This window comes from Mirounga angustirostris, unplaced genomic scaffold (genome assembly GCF_029215605.1).
Source record: "Mirounga angustirostris isolate CCGP_5_RB_7025 unplaced genomic scaffold, mMirAng1.0.hap1 SCAF_7, whole genome shotgun sequence".
NCBI lineage: Eukaryota > Metazoa > Chordata > Mammalia > Carnivora > Phocidae > Mirounga > Mirounga angustirostris.
In genome coordinates this window covers 110389385-110404801 of record NW_026991715.1, presented here as the reverse complement: position 1 = coordinate 110404801, position 15417 = coordinate 110389385, and positions in this window count along the sequence as shown.

The window sequence follows — 15417 nt, the reverse complement described above, 5'->3', positions numbered from 1 at the left end:
TATATAGACGTCTGGCCTTTAAATGGCCTATCTCTGATGAGGATGTCTCTTTACCTCCTGGTACAGGGAGGGTACCCTTCACATGGGAGATTTATTTCCTGCTTTCATGGGGTCAGATAGGGTCTGAGTGCTCTTCCTGCATAAGCTATCTCTCAAGTAAATTTTATTTAAAATAATCAATATGCCAAAGTGGCACATTTTAGGGCAACGTACCCTTGGCCTCCATAGCAGGGTGGCACATTCAAAAAGGTCCTTTCCTGCCTGAAGGATGTATAACTCCATATGGTGCATATTATAGCTGTGTTTGCTGGGGTGAGATTTAAATGAGGTAGAAGAGACATACTTTGCTCAAGAAAGTCCAGTTTAAAGTTTTCCCATGAAATAAATATGTAGAAGCTCTGAATTTACTGTAGAAGGCGGATCCTAGGATGTATGAAGCATTGATGAACATTCAACAATGATACGCTTCATAACCTATGCCAAAGAATAAATACAGGATGTACAGAAAAACAGAAGTCATGGCCCAATATCAACCCATCTATTTCAGGAGGTGAGATTCATGATAACTAGCAAAAATGGGATTCTATGCAGGGTTGAATATAAGTTCCCACTACTAACTAAAGTGACCTGTTATATTTTTCTCCTTCAAATTAGGAAGGTGGCTTTAGGTGAGTAAGAATGAGGTTCATTGCTGGTGTTAGGAATGAGAGTCCCAGCAATAGAAAAACAGAATCAGTCCAAGTAACATTGTTTTTATGTAGGAATGTTCACCAATATTGATGAAAGCTGCAGAAAGGAGCTCCTGTCTCATAGAATCCAGCAGACCAGGACACAGGCTGAAGTTACTATAAGACCTGTAGACCTGTCTCGCTCCTCACTTACTTTTCTCCTGGCCTTTTTTACTCTTCTCCAAACTTATGCCCTGGGATTCCTTTTTTTTTTTTTTTTGGTCTCAAGGAATACAAGTGGCTGCACTAGGGTGGGGATGGAGGTGTCATTACTATTTTGGTTGCTGCTATTATTGAAGCTCATTGCAGTTTGTACAATCTCATACCTATATAAGACTCATCATGAATTTGGCTTACTTTTAACTTTTACCACTTACTTTTACAATCATATTAATAGTAACAGTTAAGTATCAATGAATTATCTGAAAGGTTATAAAGAATACAATCCCATTTCCAATACCATCAAAAACAATAAAATACTTAAGAATAAATTTAACCAAAGAGGTGAAAAATCTCTTCACTGAAGATATTTGATGAAAGAAATTGAAGACACAAATAAATGGAAAGGTAACTTGTGCTCATGGATTAAGAGAATTAGTATTGTTAAAATGTCCATATTACCCCAAGTCATCTATGGATTCCATGCAATCCCTATAAAGAGTCTAATGATACTTTTTATAGAAGTAGAAAAAAATTCTAAAATTTTATGAAACACAAAAGACCCCAAATAGCCAAAGCAATCCTGAGAAAGAACAAAGCAGGAGGCATCATCCTTCCCAATCTTAAACTATATTATAAAGCTATAGTAATCAAAACAGTAAGGTACCTGCATTTAAAACACACATAGACCAAGTGAAGTAAGAGCCCAGAAATAAACCCATGCATATACAGTCAATTAATGTTTGACAAAGGAGTCAAGCATATTCGGTGGAGAAAAGACAGTCTCTACAATAAATGGTGCTGGGAAAATTAAATATGCACATCTAAAATAATAAAACTAGACCCCTATGTTATGTCACTTACAAAAATTAACTTGAAATTGATTAAAGACTTATATATAAGACCAGAAACCATAACATTCCTAGAAGAAAAAAAATAGGAAAAAAGCTCCCTGACATGGGTCTTGGCAGTTATTTTTTGGATATGACACCTAATGCACAAGCACCAAAATAAAAAATAAACAATAGGGACTACATCAAACTAAAAAGCTTTTGCATGGCAAAATAAATGATCAACAAAATGAAATGACAACCTATGAAATGGGAAAAAACAAAGTTTGCAAATGGTATATTTGATGAGGGATTAACATCCAAAGAATACAAGGAACACATATAACTCAATAGAAAAAAAAACAAAGAATCCAATTTAAAAAATTGGCAGAGGACATGAATAGACATTTTCTAAAATAAATGTACAAATGGCTAAACACATACATGAAAAGATGCTCAACATCACTAGTCATCAGGGAAATGAAAATCAAAACCACAATGAGCTATCACCTCACACATGTGAGCATGGTTATCATGGGAAAGACAAGAGATAACAAATGCTGGTGAGGATGTGGAGAAAAGAGAACCCTTGTGCACTGTTGAATGGATTGTAGGTTGGTAACAGCCACTCTTGAAAACAGTATGGAGGTTCCTCAAAAAATTAAACATAAACATGTAATCAAGCAATTCCACTTTGGGGAACATGCCTAAAGGAAACAAAAACACTATGTTGAAGAGATATCTGCACCTGTATATAGAAACAATACTTAAAATAATCCAGACATGAAACAATCTTAGTGTCTATCAACAGATGAATGGATGAAGAAATTGTGGTGTATACAAAAGAACATTATTCTGTGATAAAAAGAAGGAAATGTGGCCATTTGTGACAACATGGATGGACCTTGAGGGTATTATGCTAAGTGAAATATTTAGACAAAGAAAGACAAATACTATATGATATTGCTTATATGTAGAATATTAAAAAGACAAAACAAAACAAAAAAACACCTCAGAGATTGTAATTGTGAACACCAAAGGCAGGGAATGGGTGGTGGGGGGAAAGGAAATGAAGGAAGGTACAAAAGATACAAACTTCCAGTTATAAGGTAAGTAAATACTAGTAAATACTAGGTGTGTACAACACGACTACCGTTAACATGACTGTATGGTATATATGAAAGTTTTTAGAGTAAATCCTAAGAATTCTCATAACAAGAAAAAAACACATTTTCTCTTTTTTTTTTTTTCCTATATCTATATGAGATGATGGATATTAACTCAACTTCATGGTAATCATTTCACAATATGTAAGTCAAATCATTATGTTGTACATCTTAGATTTCTACAGTGATGTAGGTCAGTTATATCTCAATAAAACTGGGGGGAAAACAAGTACATGAAGGTTCATGGGAGCAAACCATCTGAGCCAATTGTGAAAAAGTGGTAAGCAGAAAGAAAGAGCAAAGAGAGATAACTAGTCTTGAAGTAATCAAGAAAGCCTGCATTTTCCCTGATAGCTTCTGTTTCCCTTGACCACTTCCATTAAAAGCTTAAAACAAAACAAAACACCTCAATGTCAGGAATGTACAAACTCCCTGGATACTTGGCCTTTAACACTTCAAAGTTCAGAAAGCTGTGGAACTGCAGCATGGTTTAAGAAACATAGATAATTCTTTGAGAACACTTGTTATCATTGCCCAAGTTCTTCAGAAACAGGGAATAGAGAGATGGAAAATGGAGAATTTGGGGTTTTTAAAAGTAAGCTTCATGGAGACTACTGGGGGGAATAAAGGAATGAGAATTGAAATGAGTAGGAGTAGGAAAAATCCATAGAGACGTGAGAGATTCTGAAATAACAGGTCAATGTGCCTCCTAATCTGCCATAGACTCCAACACAAGGGTTTGTTCCCAGCATGCTATGGGAAGTGCTCCGCCACCGCAGCGCCTTTCCCCCTAACATGCTGTGAACCACTGAGGGCAGGGGAAATGAGTGCCTTGTGATTCTTTGTCAGTGACTAGGTATCTAAGAAGTGAACTATAGATAAAGGGAGGAAGGGAGGAAGGGAGGGAAGGAAGGAGGGAAGGAAGGGAGGGAAGGGAGAGAAGGAAGGGGAGGGAGGGAAGGAACGGAAGGAAGGGAAGGAAGGGAAGGAAGGAAGGAAGGAAGGAAGGAAGGAAGGAAGGATGAAGGAAGGAGAGAAGCAAGAAAATTAGCCTACTAAACACCTTCTTTACAATCTTGTTATGAAAGTAAAATTATTGTGAAAATGTTTTGTACAGTGTTTTATATACAGTTTGCCCATAATAAAGGTTTGCTGAATTTGAATGTCACCAATTCTTTAGAAATGCTAATCTGAAAGAGAAGAATGCTCTGGGCATTGTTTCTGGGCATCTGTAAAAATCTCTGCATGCTTGGAAACAATGTATTCATTCCTCTTCAAGAGGATCCTGACATTGCTGAGGGGATAAAATGTGAAATCTCTGTTGATTCCTGGGCTTCTAAACAAAACAGATCCTGCTGCCTTCTTTCCCTCTTATACCTTCCTGGGAACACAATGACGTGTAAACTTCTACAAGTATTTTCCCACCCCATCTTCCAAAGTACTCATCTATCTATCTGACTTATAACCTTTGGATTTTTTTTCAGTTATGACTACTGACTCTTTCCTGTTCTGAAAGATAGATATTATCTTTGTAAAAGATAATATGTAAAAATGCTATTTCTATTTTTTTTTTAAAAAGGAGATGCTAGCACTTATATTCTGTTAAACTGTGAAATGCATTATCTATCTTTCCCTACTTCCTGTGCACCATCCTCTGGAGTATGAGTTACATTTGTATCTATTATTTAGAATGCCATGACTATGACATATACAAATGGAAAAAATACTGGTTTCTCAGAGATTTTATAGCAAAACAACAACAACAAAAAATACCAAGAAAAAACCTAAAAAGTACTGCTTTCTGGACAGGTGGATAATCAGAAGGAGAGCCAGGTTGAAAAAGAGGACATTTTTGGGTAGCAAAGGAAGGTGGGGGAGTTGTGGACAAGTATTGGGTGACAATACACATCAGACACAGTACACTGTAGATTCACAATTGAGTATAGAATGGTGGGGCTTCTAAAGGAAAAAGAAAAAGCATCACATGCAAAACTGTTCTGAAATATGGGAGCACAGGAGGCTCTCCTTTGGAATCCTAACAGATGTTGGCACCAGATTGCATACGTATGTTTGACAAATTGGGGGATAGGGAAGAGAAAGTAATTCCCCCACTACATTTTAGCAGAATACTAGCAGATTAATTGTATATTAACTGTATTGTAACCAGGATTAGTTTGTGAAGTTCATTAAAACATAATGTATGGGCTACAGATTGTCATGTAAGGCACAAATTTCAATGTTCAAACTCCTTAATATTCCTTACAAGACTCTTCTGGTCCTGACCCTATCTGCCTCCTGTAGCCTTCCCCTCACTGCTCTGCAATTTGAACTCTAGACTCCAAACATTGAAATTCTTACAGGTCCTTACTGCCAGACCGCCATGGCTTTCTTTCCTATACTTGAATTTCTCTCTCTCTCCTTCTCCCTTTCTCTCTCTCTCCCTCTCTCCTTCAGAAAGCATTCTCTGAATTTACCTTTCCTCTTGTTCAGATGAAGTGCTTCTCCAGAGCTCCCCCTTCCATGGCACCTCCCACTGTGATATAAGTGCCCATTTATTCCTCCGTCCCTTTCTTACAGGATCCTGAGCTCCTGGAGAACAAGGTCTGATGCATTCACCACAAGATGATTGGATTCTAGGTGACTGGTATATAAATGCTAAATACAAAATCTCTTCTGTTAGCATTGAGTGGTTACTAAAAGTTTAAGTGAGTAAAGTGTAGAACATAGAAAAAAAAAATGACTTCAGGATTCAAAACGGTACCTGCTTTACATCTAGCAGTAGGTTCATCATAGTGGTTCAATTACTTAATGAGATTTTTTTTTTTTTTTTGAGCAGCATATGCCAAACACTATTCATTGGTACTTGGGATGATTCAGTGAACAAAAAGACAAAACTCCCTGTCTCCATTACACTTGCATTCTATTATGTGTGTCTATGTATATGGGGGAGGGGGGAGAGCACATAATAATTGTAGTAAATAAGTACATGGTATGTCAGAAACTGATACGGACTATGGATAAGAGAGAGATAATAAGGGATATGTATGCATAGGGTATTGCATTATAGTAAATAAACAGGGAGGTTAGTGTCATTGTTGTAGAGATTGTGACATATAAGTAATAAAGAGAGTAAGAAATGTAACAATGTCGATATTTAATGGGTATTATAGGCATGGAGAACAGCCAGTGAAATGCTTTAGGCAAAAGAATAACTGGAATGTTTAAAGATGGCAAAAAGGCCAGGGAGGCTGAAGCAGAATGAACAAGGTGGGGAAAGGGATGACAGTAGAGTAGGAAGTACAGGAAATCATATGGTAACTTAACAATCCTTTATAGAAACTTAGCTTTTTATTCTAAATGAAATGGGAACTAGCATCATTGGAGGGTTTTGAGCAGAGGAGAAACATGACCTGAATTACAATTTAAAAGAACTACTCTGGCTACTACTTTGGGTGGACTATAAGTAGCTCAGATACCAGAACAGACTAGTCAGGATGCCATTGCACATATCCAAGTGGCTCACACCACAGAGACGGTAAGAATTGGTCTGATCTTGGATGAATTTTAAAGACAGGGTAAGACTTTATAATGTATGACATATCTACTACAGGAAAAAGGAAAAGAAAACAAACAACAAAAAAGATTACTCCAAGATTTTTGCCTGAACACCTAGCAGAATAGACTGCCATCAGTTGAAATAGGACAGATAGGAGAAATTTTGGGGAGGATCAGGAATTTGGTTTTGGACACAGTGATTTTGAGATGTCTATCTGTCCATACCAGAATGTCAAGAGGGGACAGATACTTCCAGTACTGGAGGTAAAATTATGGGGGATCATCAGCATACAGAAGGTATTAGAAGCCATGGAACTAGATGTGATCTCTTAAACAGTTGGGTATGAATAGGGGACGGGGCCAAAACTGAACCCTAGAGCATCATGATAATGAAAAGAGAAAGAGATTAACAACTGAAGTCTAGGGCATATGATATTGAAATAAGGCACCACGAACTGAACCTAGGACACAATGATCAGAGAGAGAAGGAAGCAAGCAAAGCTATCTGCCAAATCAGCAGATGAAACTGGTGAGACTGGAGACAAGAAAACCTCATGCCCTGAAAATTACATTTTAAAAAGACAACAAAAGTGGAGGATATAATCAGCTGTTTTCAATACTACTGATAGCTCAAATAAGATGAGGATTCACAATGGATTCAGCAATGTGAAGATGAAATTATTGGTGACCTTAATAAGATTATGTTTGGTGGAGTAGTGAGAATAAGGCTTGCTCAAGAGAGATTGGGAACAGTATTTGCTATTGAGTAACTCCATGAATTTGAGGGACCATCCGTTAAAACTTGGCCTATAGCAAAAAGGCATAATAATCTGACTTTGGACTACATATTACGCACAGGACATGAGGAAATGGCTAATGTGAGGCTGCTGAGAAAACTCGGGACTAGAATAACAGTTATCATAGATTGAACACTCACATGTGCTAGGCACTGCATAAGCATTTGGCATGCATCATCACCTTGAATGTTTACAGCAACCCTAGAAGGTAAGTCCTATGATTTCCCTCATTGTACTCATGAGAATATAAGAATTCTCAGAGGTTTCATTACTTGCCCAAGGTCACATGGTGAATAGGAGAACTAGAACCCTAAAGCCATTCTCTTAACTACTATAACTTACAAGCTCCCTTAAGACTTCACGAAGACTTCCAGAAATAGTTGAGAAGACTTCAGTGTGAAGAATGGAGGAAGATTTGGGAAAGAGGCACTTTGCCTTGCTTACATGAAGTCACTATAATGCAATACTGAGCTGAAAAATGTAAGTGCTTTATTTTATTTGCATATTAAATAAAAGCATTGTTTTTAAAATACACCAAAACTAAAAATCAGCTTTTACTTAGATTTTTTCTGCCTGTTAAGGTCCAACTTTTTTTCAGTAAGCTATTTTTAGAGCAGTTTTAAAATCATAGCATAATTGAAAAGTTGAGCAGAAAGTACAGATAGTTCCCACATAGGACCTATACTCCCACCTGCTATCAACATCCACCATAGTGGTACACTTGTACATTCAATGAACTTACATTGATACATCATTATTACCCAAAGTATATAGTGTATATTAGGGTTCACTCTTGGTGCTGTACATATTTTTTTTTCTTTTTTGGTCAATTCTTTCAGATATTCTATCTAAATGATAATCACATCATCTGCAAAGAATGTTATTTCTTCCTTCCTGATCTGTATACCTTTCCTTTTCTTGTCTTATTGGATTAGCTAGTGCTTCCAGCACAACATTGAAAGCAGTGGCAAGAAGTTTATCACTATTAATTATAATGCTAGCTGTAGGCTTTTGATAAATATTCTTTATTAAGTTGAAGAAGTTCCTCTCTTCCTAGTTCAGAGTTGTTTTATTTTTTATTATGAATGACTTCGATTTTATCAAATGATTTTTATGTATCTATTGATATGATAATGGGATTTTTCTACTTAGCCTATTAATATCAGAGACTATATTAACTGATTATCAAATCTTGAACCAGCTTTGTATACCTGGGATAAATCCCATTTGATCATGCTATATAATTCTTTTTATACATTATTGGATTCAGTTTGCTAATACTTTCTTCAGGTTTTGTCTTCTTGTAAATGTCTTTGTTTGGCTTGGCATTAGGGTAATTCTGTCTTCAAAAGATGAGTTAGAAAGTGTTTACTATGTTTCTATCTTCTGCAAGAGGTCATAGAGAATTGGCGTAATTTTGTCCTCAAATGCTTGGTAGAATTCACCAGTGGATCCATTTGGGCCTGCTGCTTTCTGTTTTGGAAGGTTATTAATTATTAGTTCAATTTCTTTTCTTTGTTTTAAGATTTTTATTTATTTATTGAGAGAGAGAGAATGATAGAGAGAGAGCATGAGAGGGTGGAGTGTCAGAGGGAGAAGAAGACTCCCTGCTGAGCAGGGAGCCCGATGCGGGACTCGATCCTGGGACTCCCGGATCATGACCTGAGCCGAAGGCAGTTGCTTAACCAACTGAGCCACCCAGGCGCCCTATTAGTTCAATTTCTATAATATATATGTATATGTATGTGTGTGTGTATGTGTGTATATATATGTATGTATATGTATACGTATATATACGTATACATATATATACATGTATATTCAGTTTGGATATTTCTTCCTGTTTGAGTTTTGGCAGATTGTGTCTTTTGAGGAAGTGGTCCATTTAATCTAAGTCTAAATTACCAAATTTGTGGGCATAGAGTTTTTCATAATATTCCTTTATTATCCTTTTACCATTTATGTGATCTGCAGTGATCTGTACTAATGTCTCCTCTTTCACTTATGGTAACATAATTGTGTCTTCTTTTTTACTTAATTTGTTTGACTAGAGGCTAATACATTTATTTTTTCAGAGAAGCAGCTTTTGGTTTTGTTGACTTTTTCTATAATTTGGGTTTCAATTTCATTGATTTCTGCTTCATTTTTTATTATTTATGTTCTGTTTACTTTGGATTTAATTTTCTCTCTCTCGTTTCCTAAGAAAACTTAAATGACTGGTTTTAGATCTTTCTCTTTTTCAAATGTACATTTCCAATGCTATAAATTTCCCTCTAAGCACTACTTTCGCAGCATCCCACAAATTTTGGTAAGTTATATTTTCATTTTCATTTAAAAATATTTTATAATTTATCTTGATATTTCTTCTGTGACCAATGTATTATTTATTAATTGTTTCACCTCCAACTATTTGGGAGGAATTTCCAGCTTTCTTTTTGCACTGATTTCTAGTTTAATTCTATCATGGCCTGAGAACAGATATTATATGATTTGTATTCTTTCACGTTAAAGATAGTGTTTTATGGTCCAGAATGTGGCCTATCTAGATGAATGTTCCATGTGATTTTGAGAAGAATGTATATTCTACTGTTGTTGAAGCAATCTATAGATGTCAATTATATGTAGTTGATGGATGGTGCTGTTGAATTTAGCTATGTCCTTACTGATTTTCTGTCTGCTAGATTGGCACATTTATGATAAAAAGGTTTTAAAGTCTCCAAGTATAATAATGGATACATCTATTTCTCCTTGCAGTTCTATCAATTTCTGCCACACATATTTTGATGCTCTATTTTCAAGTGTATACAACATTAAGGATTGTTATGTCTTCTTGAAGTATTGACTCCTTTGTCATTTTGTAATTCCTCTCTTTATCCCTGATAACTTCCCTTGCTCTGAAGTTTGTTTTGTTGAAATTCATATACTATTTTCTTTTGATTAGTGTTAGCATGGTATATATTTTTTACATCCATTTAGTGGTTTTTTTTTTTTTTTTAGGATTTGGAATTTTTTAAAATTAATTTTATTATGTTATGTTAGTCACCATACGTTACATCATTACTTTTTGATGTAGTGCTCCATGATTCATTGTTTGCATATAACACCTAGTGCTCCATGCAATACATGCCCTCCTTAATACCCATCACCAGGCTAATCCATCCCCGCAACCCCTCCCCTCTAAAACTCTCAGTTTGTTTCTCAGAGTCCATAGTCACTCATGGTTCGTCTTCCCCTCCAATTTCTCCCCCTTCATTTTTCCCTTCCTACTATCTTTTTTTTTTTTTTAACATATAATGTATTATTTGTTTCAGAGGTACAGGTCTGTGATTCATCAGTCTTACACAATTCACAGTGCTCACCATAGCACATACCCTCCCCAATGTCCATCACCCAGCCACCCCATCCCTCCCACCCTCCACCATTCCAGCAACCCTCAGTTTGTTTCCTGAGATTAAGAATTTCTTATGGTTTTCTCTTTCTCTGGTTTCATCTTGTGTCATTTCTTTCCTCCCTTCCCCTATGATCCTCTGCCTTGTTTCTCAAATTCCTCATATCAGTGAGATCATGTGATACTTGTCTTTCTCTGATTGACTTATTTCACTTAGCATAATACCCTCTAGATCCATCCATGTCATTGCAAATGGCAAGACTTCAGGGTTTTTTTTTTGATGGCTGCATAATATTCCATTGTATGTATATGTGTGTGTGTATATATATATATATATATACACCACATCTTCTTTATCCATTCATCTGTTGATGGACATCTTGGCTCTTTCCACAGTTTGGCTATTGTGGACACTGCTGCTATAAACATTGGGGTGCATGTACCCCTTCAGATCACTACATTTGTATCTTTGGGGTAAATAACCAGTAATGTTATTGCTGCATCGTAGGGTAGCTCTATTCTCAAATTTTTGAGGAACCTCCATACTGTTTTCCAGAGTGGCTGCACCAACGTGCATTCCCACCAACAGTGTAGGAGGGTTCCCCTTTCTCTGCATCCTCGATAACATCTGTCATTTCCTGACTTGTTCATTTTAGCCATTCTGACTGATATGAGGTGGTATCTCATTGAGGTTTTGATTTGGATTTCCCTGATGCCGAGCGATGTTGAACCCTTTTTTCATGTGTCTGTTGGCCATTTGGATGTCTTCTTTTGAGAAATGTCTGTTCATGTCTTCTGCCCACCTCTTGATTGGATTATTTGTTCCATGGGTGTTGATTTTGATAAGTTCTTTATAGATTTTAAATACTAGCCCTTTATCTGATATGTCATTTGCAAATATCTTCTCCCATTCTGTCTGTTGTCTTTTGGTTTTGTTGACTGTTTCCTTTGCTATGCAAAAGCTTTTTATCTTGATGAAGTCTGAATAGTTCATTTTTGCCCTTGCTTCCCTTGCCTTTGGCTATGTGTCTAGGGAGAAGTTGCTATAGCTGAGGTCAAAGAGGTTGCTGCCTGTGTTCTCCTCAAGGATTTTGATGGATTCCTGTCTCACATTTAGGTCTTTCATCCATTTTGAGTCTATTTTTGTGTGTTACATCCATTTAGTTTTATCTTAGATATATCTTTCCATTTAAAATGGGCTTCTATGGACAACATATTGTTGGGTCTTATTTAATGATACATGCACAGAATCTGTTTTTTGGTTGGTGTATTTAGACCATTGGTGTTTAAAGTGATTACTGATATACCTAGATTAATATCTACCATGTTTAATACTATTTTATTTATTAACCTGTTCTTTAATTTTTTAATCCTCCATACTTTTTCTGCTTCTTGTGATTTGATTTGAGCATTTTATATGATTCAGTTTTCTCTTTCTTAACATATTGACTATATTTCTTATTTTTTCAAGTTTTTTAGTGATTGTCCTGCAGTTTACTTATATACTTATAACTAATCCAAATCCATTTTCAGATAACACTATACAGCTCCATGAGCAGCACAAGTACCTTATAATAACAAAATATTCCTAATTCTTTCCTCCTGTCCCTTGTATCATTACAGTCATTCATTTCACTGATGCATAAGTGTAAGCATACATTGTTACATTATTATTTTGAATAAACTATTTGTAGATCAGTTAAGAATAAGAAAATTAAGTTTTTACTTTTATTTATTTTTCAATGCTCTTTCTTTATGTAGATCCCATTTTCTGACCTATATCATTTTCCTTCTCTCTGAAGACCTTTTAGCATTTCTTACAAGGCAGATCTGCAGGCAACAAATCCCTCAATTTTTATTTGTATGAGAAAATCTTTATCCTTCATTTTTGAAGGATAATTTTACAGAATACAGAATTCTAGCTGTGAAAATTTTTTTCTCTCAGTACTTTAAATATTTCACTCCATTCTCTTCTTGCTTGCTTGATTTCTGAGGTAAAGTTGAGTATAATTCTTACCTTTGCATCTCTGAAGGTAAAATGTTTTTTTTTTTTTTAGCTTCTTTGAAGGTTTTTTTTTTTTTTTTTTAAGACTTATTTATGAGAGAGTGAGAGAGAGCATGAGCAAGGGGAGGGGCAGAGGGAGAGGGAGAAGCAGACTCCCCTGAGGAGTAGGGAGCCCAACATGAGGCTCAATCCCAGGACCCTCAGATCATGACCTGAACTGAAGGCAGATGCTTAACTGACGGAGCCACCCAGGTGCCCCAAGATTTTGTCTTTTTGATTTTCTGAAGTTTGACTATGATATGTCTAGGTGTAGATTTCTGTTGTTGCTTGTTTTGTGTTCTTGTATTTATTCTGTTTGGTGTTCTCTGTGCTTTCTGGATCTTTGCTGTTGTGTCAACTTTAATTTGGGAAAATTCTCAGTCATTATGCTTTAAATATTTAAATATGCTTCTATTTCTTTCTTTCTTTTCTTTTTGGTATACCCATTACAGGTATGTTATACTATTTATAATTGTCCCACAGTTCTTAGATATTCTGTTTTGTTTTGTTTTTCCCAGTCTTTTTTCTCTTTCAAGATTTGGAAAGTTCTATCATCATAGTCTCAAGCTCAGAGATTTCCTCAGCTATGTCCTGTTTGCTAATGAACCAAAGAAACTCATTGTATGTTTTTGATTTCTAGCATTTCTTTTTTATTCTTAGAATTTCTATCTCTCTGCTTACATTGTCCTTTTGTTTTTGCATGCTGTATATTTTCTTCATCAAAGTTTATATCATAATAATCATAATTGTCCTATATTTATGGTCTGATAAATCCAACAGCTCTGCCATATCTGACTCTGGTTCTGACTTTTGCTCATCTCTTCAAACTGTGTTTTTTGTTTTGTCTCTTAATATGCTTTGCATTTTTTTTTTTTTTGGTCAATAGCTGGACGAGATGTACTGGGTGAAAGGAACTCTACTAGTATATAGGCTTCTAGTGGTGTGGTGGTGAAGTGTCGGGGAAGGGGAAACACTCTACAGTATTATTAGATCAGTCCTTTGGCAAGTTTGTGGCTCTGGACTGTGAACTTCACTTATGCTTCTTAGGTACCCCATTAGGCGGGGCAGGATGATTAGGAGAGGCTGGAGTAGGGTATTTCCCTTCCCCCATTTGGAAGGCTAGAGGGAGCGGAAGGTAAATATTTATCTTTCCCTAGGTAGGTTAGGCTCTGGTAAAATCGTTTCTAGTGAGGGAAGGTCTTGTTAAGAAGAACAGAATGCTCTGGTATATTTTAAAATGGTTACTTTTCCACTTCCCCTGATGAAATCATGAGGGAATGTTTCTCAGATATTCTTAAAAGCATAGGCACCCACCTCCCCCATGACTGGGTCTCTCTGGTGTTTTTAACTCTCAGACTTGTCCTTCCTGAGCCTCCAGCAATTTGTCAAAAACAATCCCCCAGCACTGGATCTCATAGGTGTTTCTGCTTTGCTAAGTTGTGATTCTCTGTATCTACCTGTCTGTCTCTCCAATTTTGGGGGCAGCAATTTGCCCTGTGACCTCACTTTTTTTGATGGATCTAGGAAGAGTTGATTTTTCAATTTGTTCAGCTTTTTATTTGGTGTTAGGACAGAGTGATGGTTCTAAGTTTCCTATACACCAGACCAGAAACAGCAAGTCCAGATTCCAGATTAATCATGTTGTCCTGTACTGCCTGCTAAAAGATAAGGATGTTTTCTAATTCCCAGGGATCTTCAGTTACCAACCTTCTAACTGCAGTGAAAATCAAATATGATGGCCTGGATTTTAATTTTCAAGATTAATATATACTTCAAGTTCTTATATTCAGATAATATATGGAATTTTAATCTGAAAGCAAGTGGAATTAATAATCATGTATGTGCATGTGTGTGTTTCTGTGTGTATTTGGGAACATGGATTTGGGGATATTTAAGCAAATACCTTGCATACAAAATTTCAGTAACAGAAATATGACCTCAGTTAAAATGGAGCTTAGCAAAGCAGAGGATGTGGCAAATGAAAGAACATCCCATTATGAAATAATGTTGAGAATCTCCATGATGTCTACACTTTCTCCATAACCCACTGATTCATTTTGGTTTCTTTAACCTTGTGGTCCTTCCAGAAAACTTTATGATAAATTCAACCCTCTCAGGTTTTCTTGGCCCAGGGAATCTCATACTTGCCTCCTTTTTCATTTCAGAGAGAAATGGAAGATTAATTAATGAATTATTAATTTTACTAATAACATAAAATTAATACAACTCACTCCTCCTAGGCAAAGGAGAAACTGCCATGTAATTAAAAGAGCAATTGCTGTTACCATCTTAAGAGAAATGGACCTGGTCATTTATTAAGAGGAACATTACCATTTTAGTCAAGGCTAAAATGAGATCAGTGGAAGTATAATCTCCTTCCAGAGTTGTTTTTATCTTAAAGAGACATGACCACCTTCTTCCACTGAGTTTCACTTTCCCTAGAAAAGTCTAGTGTGGATGTGGTATTGAGGTAGAAAGCAGGGATGAAAGAACAAGAAGAGAATAACACTGTGACATATTTTCTTTGTGCTTCCCTCATCATCGAGTACAAAAGAAATACTGAAGAAGGGCTCCCAGATTTGATTTTTCTGAAAAACATTATTTGTGACAACTGAGAAACCAAGGTAATGGCAGCAATATTTAGACCTTTTAAGTTGGCATCCTTTTGCTTGCTATTTATAGAAATTGACTTCAAATATCTCAACCAAGTAGGGAAATGTCAATGTACTAGAGAGATACTGGACAATTTC